This window comes from Sciurus vulgaris, assembly GCF_902686455.1.
Source record: "Sciurus vulgaris genome assembly, chromosome: 18".
NCBI classification, from domain to species: Eukaryota; Metazoa; Chordata; class Mammalia; order Rodentia; family Sciuridae; genus Sciurus; species Sciurus vulgaris.
The window spans coordinates 29,713,331-29,722,462 of NC_136479.1; the positions used below are offsets into that span (position 1 = coordinate 29,713,331).

The window sequence follows — 9,132 nt, forward strand, 5'->3', positions numbered from 1 at the left end:
TCTCCAAATGCAGGTTATAAATGAATTCATTTGCAATTTTAAAACCACTGTGGTTTCATAACTTACACTTAGATTTCTAATCTATTCTGAATTTATTCTAGTGTATGGTGTGAGGAATGGGTCCAATTTTTTTCCAAATATCTACCTCAAAACCATTTATTTAAAAGTCTTTCATTTCTCCTGTTATTTGAGTGGTCACATATATCACATACTGAATTTGCATATGTCCTTGTATTTACTTCTGGATTTTCTATTTTATTCCATTGGTCTCTCTATGTACTCACACCAGAGTCTTACTATAGAGGTGGTACAATAACTTTTAATATCCAGAAGGGCAGTTAGCCTTTATTGTCCTTTTGGGTGGTTTTCTTCTTTTTGTATATTTATCTTTTCATTTGGACATTCAAATAAACTTGTCTAACTCCAGGAAAAAAAATCGGTATTTTTATGGATCTTATTAAGTTCACATCTTTATAATCTTGAGACACCTTACCCAAGAATAACAGATGTCATTCTAGGTGCTCAAGTTTATTTTTGTGGAAAGATTGAATCCTGTTGTAATTTCCATATGCTGTACTGAATAGGATAGATATAAATAAATCCACACATAGATAATGCTTGAGAAACTGCAGAATATTAAAGATATTTAGGAAAAAGTTTCAGAGCTGCCTAAGAGAAACTACTAATTATTCATAAAGGAAGATAACTAGCAGGCATCTCATCAGCAACATTAGATGCCCAGAAACACAAAACTTCTGGGAAAAAACAATTGTCAATGTAGAATTCTATACCCAGATAAGCTATCACTCAAGCATGAAGGACAGGTAAAAATATTTCCACACATAAAAAGATGAAGAGAGTTTTAGTCACAGGTGATCTTACCTTCCCACAAGAGAGCTATTAAAGGATGTACTTCAGTAAAAAGGAAAGTGCACTCTGATGAAGGAGTGGGATGTAGGAAATGGGTGAGGACATCATTAAACATGTGGATTCATCTTAACTATTGACTTTTAAACAAGCTATTTCAAAAGGTACCCATGAACTTCTATAAAGCAATAACATGGAAAATCAGAGGAAAGTGATAGAATTGGCTAAGCCTCTTGCTTGAGGAAAGAACAGAGAACTGCATGATTTTAGGCTTTTGAGAAAAATATAAAGCATAGGAACTTATACAGGTAACAGAACAACAAAACAGTAGAAGAAAGAAAAGATAATAAGGAAAACTTTATTAATCCATAGAAGTAAGGAAAGGAAGGAAAACATGATATATAGAAAAACACAAAATAATTTGGTAGAATTAAACTGCTATATATAAGGTCTCATAATAAATGTGATTAGGTTAAACTTTTAAATATCAAATTGGATTTAAAATACAGTTATATGCTGCTTATAAAAGCATACTCAAAACCAAATTACTTAGGATTATCACAATCATGAAGTTGCTTTTAAGTTATTCTTACATATGTTACAGTTTTTTGTTTTTCTTATTCCCAGTGCAAGAATTTATATTTATTTTGGAAAACACCTTGTTTGATGGGCCCATCATGCTGGTCTTTGCAGTTGGTAGAGCTACTCTTCCTTGCAGCTTTATAGCCATTCTCCCTTTGACCAGCCTTGACTGGTTTTAGAAGGCAACTTAAAAGAAAAGAAAGGGGCTGGAGTTGTAGCTCAGTGGCAGAGGGCTTGCCTAGCACGTGTGAGGCACTGGGTTGGATCCTCAGCACCACATAAAAATAAATAAATAAGTAAAAAAAAAAAATAAAATAAAGGTATTGTGTTCATCTACAGCTAAAAATATTTAAGGAGAGAGAAAGGAAAGAGCCTAAGTCACTCCACTAAAGACCCCTAACTCACTAATAATCCTCATGTGGACAATTTTGCTTAATAAGTTACATTTTCTCAATCATCCTGCTATTTTCCACTCTTGCCCAGACATTTTAACATGCCAAGATTTTGACCAAGAAACAGAAAGAACCCTCGTTGATAACAGACTTCCTATAAACCCCCAGTAACCTAAACCTAAACCCCTTTCTCCAGCTGGAGAAAGAAAACGTCAGGGCTGCACTCCTGGAGTTTAATTAGCACATCGCCTGCCTCCTGTATGCAGAATGCCTTTGATGTCAGTCCTGTTTTCATTTTGGGGGTTTGCAGTAATTGAGAAATAAAGGTTCCAATTCAGGGAACTATATGGGAATAAAAGCAGTAGCTGTGCACCAGTCATTCAGTGTGTGTTAAGTGTGGATTTCTTGAGAAGTTCCCCGAGAGCTCTGGGCGAGACGCACCGATAGGCACCTGTCTCTTTATACAAGAATAATTAATTACATGAAAATGACTTCCATTGGAGGTTAATTTATTTTGGCTGACAGTCACATACATACACAGATACGTCCTATGCTGCAGAGCTTTATTTAGAACGTGTTATTTATATCTTGGGTGACTTCACTCCTAAGAAATTGAGGAAGAGAAGGAGGAGGTGGTACAGGAGAGCAAGAAAGGAATATTCTCATCATTTTTTTTTTTTAAACAAAGGGCAAACATGCCCTCAGAACTTGGCTTTCTCCCCAGGATGCGGTAGAATTCAGATGCACTGGAGAGGGGTCAAGTGCATGCGGGGGGCAGGCAAGGGGGTCAGGGCAAGGGCAGGGCTGGCAGAAGTGGCTGGTTTCCTGAAGTCAGGTAAGTCTTCATTTTTGCACCTCCTGGGGGGCTGGGAGTGGGTCCTGAGGTTGCTGCCATGACAAGATGGCATGAATTTGGGTCCCAGGATCTGTGCATTCACCCCTGATGAGTGTTACCCCAATCTCCCTGGAGGCCAAGGGGCATTCACCTTTGCAAATGGTGGTTCAACGTTAGTGTGGATTTTGGTGCATGTCAGCACGTCACAACAGACCTTATCTCGTCATCCTCATTCTCTCTGTGAAGTCAGCACTATCATTGTCTCTATTTGCTCAGATGGATTAGGAAACTTGCTTGAAATTGCACAGCTGATCAATGAAAGAGTGAGGTCCCCAGGTCAGGAACAGGGCCAACTCCTTGTTTAAACTCGTGCCCACTCACCACACTATCTCTCCGTGCTCATCCTTACGGAGACAAAGGGACCCACAACATCCCTGGCAGATCCTTTCCATTCCGGATGCATCTCCCTGAGCATGGGTGCTTCGTTTATCGATGGCAGGCTGGGTTGGCAGTGCCACCTCTGAGCCGAGGAGCTCTGAGGGCTTAGGTGGGCTTCCGTTCACCACTACTCCAGCTGTGCCAGCACACACAGAGGGCAAAGCCACAGTGCAAGAGGAAATTGCTTTTGATAGTGATCTGGTGAGCCCCTCCTCACTATCAGTCATTATTACAGTCAGCAGAAAGCCTGACCCTCACACAGTCCCACTGGTATGAGTCACAAAGGGGTGTCTGCTCAGGTTTCCAGACCAGCAGTCACAATCCCCGCTAATAATACCCACCATTGCATTTTATCCTCTCCCTCTTATTAATTGCCACTCTGTGCCAGAATTTGAATCCAGATCTGCCAGTTCCATCTGCACCATCTACCAGCCTGGCCATCTGGGGGCTGGTCATTTTAAATCTCCAACCCCTGACTTCCTCTTGGGTACAATAGGGATAATGAAGCCTATTTTTAAAATAACATGTACTGAATTGTTGCTTTATCTACATGCTTTACTTGTACGCATGATTTCATTCATCCTCACAAGAGCCCTATTAGGCATATACCATTAGGATGCTCGCTTTTAGATGAGGAGACAGAAACCTACACTGGGAACTGGGGCCCACAGAAGGGCACACTTCAGTGCAGAGTGGGCACTTAGCCCAATTCTGGGTCACTCTGAAGTCCAAGATTTTAATCACAACAAGGCTCCAGAGTATTAGAGATGATACGTGTCTAGAGGCCACCCAGGGCCTAGCACATAGTAGGTCTCAGTAGGACAGGCACTGATGTTGGGATTACTGTCCTCACACTGGCCCTGTCCCATTTCCAGGGCAAGCCACTGCAGGCAGCAGCTGTGGTAATGCTGAGGTTCTTTGAGAGAGGTGACTTGATTGCAGAGAGGGTAACCAGATTGATAATAATCTTATTTTAAAACAAATACTTCTAAAAAACACCCAAAACCCAAAACCCGTTCAGCCAGACTGCCCAGTTTTCTTACACAATAGCTATCTTAATGAAATCTCAAGTTCATTTACTCTGAGAACCTCTTAAAGGAAAGGCACCTGCGTTCCCCTTTCTGATCTAGAAATGGGTGGTATATCAGGGGTGACCTGACCCTTTCTGCAGCAGTGTTTTAGGGAGCAGAGAACATCACTAAATCTACAAGGGTCCTGCTTCCACCTCAACTGTCAAGGAGTAGGAAATAATCACCATGGGCAACAGGAAGGAGCTGCCTCAGTGCTGAGAGTGGAAGGGCTTTGCCAGGACCAGACTACCTAAGCTGAGATCCCAACTCTGCAACCTTGGCCACTAAGAACCTCTCTGGGCCTGAATTTCCTTTTCTGAACAATGGGAATAAACCAGCCACCTCCACAGGGTGCTGCAGGGATCTGATGAATGGATTCATCTACATAATGTGCTTCAAGCAGTGCCTGGCAGTCATGCCATGGAAATTTTAGTGATGTCATATACAAAATGATCATAATAACAAATATGATTTCATTGTTGGGTTTGATTTCTCCACAGATATGCAACCCAGTTCCTGGCACTATTTTTACAGGGGGACTTGTACGATTGAGAGGCTGTGGAGTTTTTCAATAGAATCTGGAAGCTAGGGACGGAGTCTGCTGCGGGGAAAGAGCTGGTTGAGGACTGGAGGTGCGATGTTAGGAAAGGTGCAGAGTCCACAGGAGGGATCCCTGGAACCTTCCCACAGCAGGGCATGAAGCACAGGGTTAAGGGAGGCCTCCTCCCTCTCCAGGGGAGCCTGAGACTAGCCTCTTTGCTCACCTCTGGCCTCCTGCTGTTGAGCCCTTCTAGAATTTGAGGGACCAGCTTGTTCTGGGGCAAGGGAGGGTAGATGAGAAGGTTCTAGAAGGGACAGGCCCAGAGGACACATCAGGTGACTCCAGGCAACTGATAGCAATTCTAAAATATCCACAAGCCATGAATTATTTTAGTGACTCCTGGAGAGTGACAATGTTGAATTTTACCTGAGCCCTGGGTCTCTGGGGAAAAGCAAAGTTAAGAACACCATGACCTGGCTTTGTGTCTGGGAAAGAGGTCCCTGCAAGCAAGTCCCCTCCCCAGAGGACGTGGGTGAAACTCGGGGATGACCCTCTCTACCTAGGCTCTCTTTTGCCTCATAAACGGTGAGCAGAACTGCTTATCCCAACTGATGAACCGGAACAAACTGCTTGTTAGCTAAACTTTGGTCAAGCTCTTGTCCTTCTCTCAGGCCCTTCCTGGGAGTGAGTGCGCAGATAGTCCCTCCTTGCATCCCTCCTTAGGAGGACAAGCTGACCTCATGGAAAATGTTTCCTCGTCTACTCTCTGTACATGTTCCTCCATGTTCCCAGGTAGCTCTTTCCCACCTAGTGAATTCCTTCCCTTTTTGCATAACCTTGAGGTCATTGCAGATTTTCTGTTCAGAGTGGTCTCCCTATCGCAAATCTCTCTGTCCCTTTGCAAGTCACCCACTCCCTGCCTTGCGATGATCTTTTTGAATAAAATCTTCCCTTGCAAAATCTGAATTTGTTTTTTATTTGACCAGGGAAAGCCTAGCTTGGGATCTCCCATGAGCTGTGGTTCTCTATGAGGCGTGTCTTTTATCTCTGCTCCTGGTGGCTTTCTCATTTCATAAGAAACAAAGCCCCAGCCCCCTACTAATCAGGCTCAAGAGAAGAGACTCCATGGAGGACTCATGTTAAAGATGGGTCTCCTGGGAGATGAAATACAACTCTTTTCTTCCAATCTAGAGCATCTCCACTCTCCCTGAATGGCTCCTTCATCTTCTGTTTTCTCTCTCTCTTTACCTCTGTCTCTTCCTAGCTTCCTCTGCTCCAGAACTTCAGCTTGAACATAATCCCCTGACGACCTGCACTTCACACAGCCACGCAGTCATGGAACTCCCATCAGTTGACAACTTCCTTCAGGGTTTCTTGGTACGGGGACACTGATTTTCTCCGGCCCATTCATGACACCTGCTGCTGCTGCTCTGCCTCTGGATTGGCTGCCCTCAGTCCAACCTTCCCCTCTAGTCCAATCGGAGGCCACAGGGGGGGGCAACATGGCTGCTTAAGCAATAGGGCAGCCATGGTCAGGCTCTCTAGAAGGGGGGTGGCCAGAACATGCAATGATGACTTCCACTGCACTCCTCCAAGCCGGAATCAAGAAAGCTGCTAAGCCTGGAATCAACTAAAGTTGGACTACATGGAAGCTTGTGTGAGTAACTCAATGTGGATTTGCGTGGTACAGACCCCACCACAGGATTCTTCAGTTTCAACATGACCTCAAATAGGAGGAAATTTTGTATGGTTTTGCTTACTCTGGCACAATTTTTTTTTTTTTTTTTTTTTTTGGTGTGTGTGTGTGTGTGTGTTTAGTTCTGTATTTTTCACTGGTGCTACAGCAAACAGAATCCCGTTTCTTTCCCTAGTTTCAGTAGCTCAGGACGTTGGCCTGTGAGTGCATATGAGGAGTTACACTCACTCCGATAGTGTTGGTTGTCTGTTGAATAATATAAAGGTGGCTGCCACAGTAAAATAACGAGGAGGAATTCATGTGAATGAGGTGGCCCTAGAAAGACTGAATCAAGGGTTCCCAGTAAGGAGTTCACAAACAACGTGAAATGCCATGTTCAGGATTGACTGCTGATAAGATGTCCCAGCTAATTAAAATGTCACGATTTCCTGGTGGGCTAAGATTTATCATCGGTCTGGGAGGTAACACTTGTCCGCTGGTCAGTTCCTGCTGATAAGAAGTTCTACTTGACAGTTACTGAGGTCTTTGATAAATAAAATATTGGGAAACAAATGAATTATTACTTAATAGATGCAGTGCTGTCTGGGTGATTTCCAGAGTGCAGAGGTGGTACACTGGCCGCCCGAGGGCTGGAGCCAATGCTTGGACATCTTCTACTTAGTCTGAACAGGATTTGGGGTTGTGTTTTATTGATTTTAGTCAATGTAGAAAGTAAGGAGCTTTCTCACATGTGCACATACCCACTCCATACAAATCCAGACTTTTAGCTTCCCTTATGAATTGGCCACACTGGCTGCATCTGGGAATGCAGTCAGTTATAGTGGAGTACTGGCTGATGACCTAACACCTGGAGACACCCTCCCCAACCTCCGACAGTGCCTGGGGCCATGCATTGTGTCCTCACACCTCTGCCAAAACAGGGAAGAAGAGAAATCAGAACTTGAGTTTTCTTTGCTCCTGGCCTATCTTACCCATTAACTTTGTTAATCCTTCTAGGTGAGGGATCAGTAAACTATGACCCAGGGTTCCACTTGTTCTTGTAAATAAAGTTTTATTAGAACACAAACTCACTTGTTTATGAATTTTACAGAGCTATTTTATGATTTAGCAGCAAAACTGAGAAGCTGCACAGAGACTATCAGTCCCACAAAGACTTAAATATCTCTGATCTGCTCCTTTACAGAGAATTTGCTGACCCCAGACAGGTGAGTTTGTGACCTCTTTGGTAGTGATTAACCCTGCTTGCCGTTTGACCTATCTTCTTGGAACTTCAAGTACCTCATTTCTAAAACGGGTAATGAAATCTGTTCCTTGGGATCACTGAGGGGATTAAATGAGATAAAACATGCCTGACTCTCAACAGGGTGTTCAACATAAGGTACCTGATGATGTTAGTCAAAGCCTTGGTTTCATAAAAAGAAAAACAACAGAGGTGCTTCAAATATTGAGCTAATGAGAAGAGTAATCACACAGGGACTTCAGCACCATCCAGAAATCTCTTCTTCCCCCTCCCCAGAAAACAAAGGGTCCTAGGAATCTCTTGGCCAGGTCAGAGGTGGAGGGTGACATAATCCAAAGCTTAACTTAATTCCAGAAGGAAAATACATTTGAGGCACAAGGCCTGGCCAGAAATGTGGTCCCTGAGTAGCACTGACATGGACTTCATCTGGGAGCTCTTTGAAATGCAGAATCTTGGTCCATACTTTAGACCCATAGGGTCAGAACCTGCCTTTTCATATGTTGCACCTTGAGAAGCCCTGGGCTGGAGTCAGCTAGAGACAGCAAGCCATGGTCAAGGAGATAGCAAGTCATCACCACTGAAGGAAAATGAGTGGGATGGTTCTGCGTGTCTTGGTAGCTTGTTCCCTCTGATTTCAGTTATTCGAACGGTACTTATGGAGCATGCCTTCTAAGCAAGCTGCTAGTCTAATCAAAAAACAGTGACATGTGGGTTAGCAAATAGCAACTGGCTCTATGAGAGTACTTCCCCCATGAACAGTGGTTAATGTTTTCATTTATGCTAACAGGACAAGAGGAAAACACCTACAAGCTGCAACTTCACTCCTTTGTCAAAGATATGAGTGACTCTACTGAATCTAATAATGGCTGCCAAACACTGGAAGAATTATTTACCTCTGCACTTCTTGCAATCTAATGATGACACACTTTTAATTTTAGTCTACATTATTAACATTTTCTTAGATAAATACAATCAATCATATAACATAGGGAGCTCTGATTTGTAGTGCTGGCTAATTCCTGTGGGGTAAAAACTCCCGCCATGACCAGTCAAACTACCAACATGAAATCACTGTGCACAGACTCAGGGAGAGATGCCTAGCTGCACATCACTGTGTGATATTTTCTCTGTACCAATGTAATGGGTACATTACAAATAATCTCAAGAGCAGAGATAACAGGAAAATAATAAGGGAGTGATGTGTTTTCACTCTTTGTTAGCCTCATTTTCAATAAAATTGATTTAATTGGAAGCCTTTATAACTAACTTTTTAGCCATGGTTGTATTGAACAACCAGCGTGCAGTGTTCCTGCAACTTCAACAGCCGGTCCTCCTAAGTCGGTGAAAACTGCCTGCGGCACAGCACTGTGGGGCAGAGCGAGGGGTGTGAAGTCCCACATTCAGGGTAGATGCAGCTCCTGTCTTCTGAGCTTAGTGTCATGAAGCATGTTGACTTTCACTTAAAACCAGC

At 43.2% G+C, this 9,132-nt stretch overlaps 1 long non-coding RNA gene across 1 annotated transcript; it reads left to right on the forward strand.

Moving 5' to 3' along the window:
- The first annotated feature begins 2,510 nt into the window (after nucleotides 1–2,510).
- On the forward strand, nucleotides 2,511–8,908 carry LOC306649297. The gene is made up of 4 exons (XR_013760619.1): nucleotides 2,511–2,676; nucleotides 5,990–6,382; nucleotides 7,605–7,715; nucleotides 8,449–8,908. It is a non-coding gene; the product is annotated as an uncharacterized lncRNA (long non-coding RNA).
- Nucleotides 8,909–9,132: the final 224 nt, after the last annotated feature.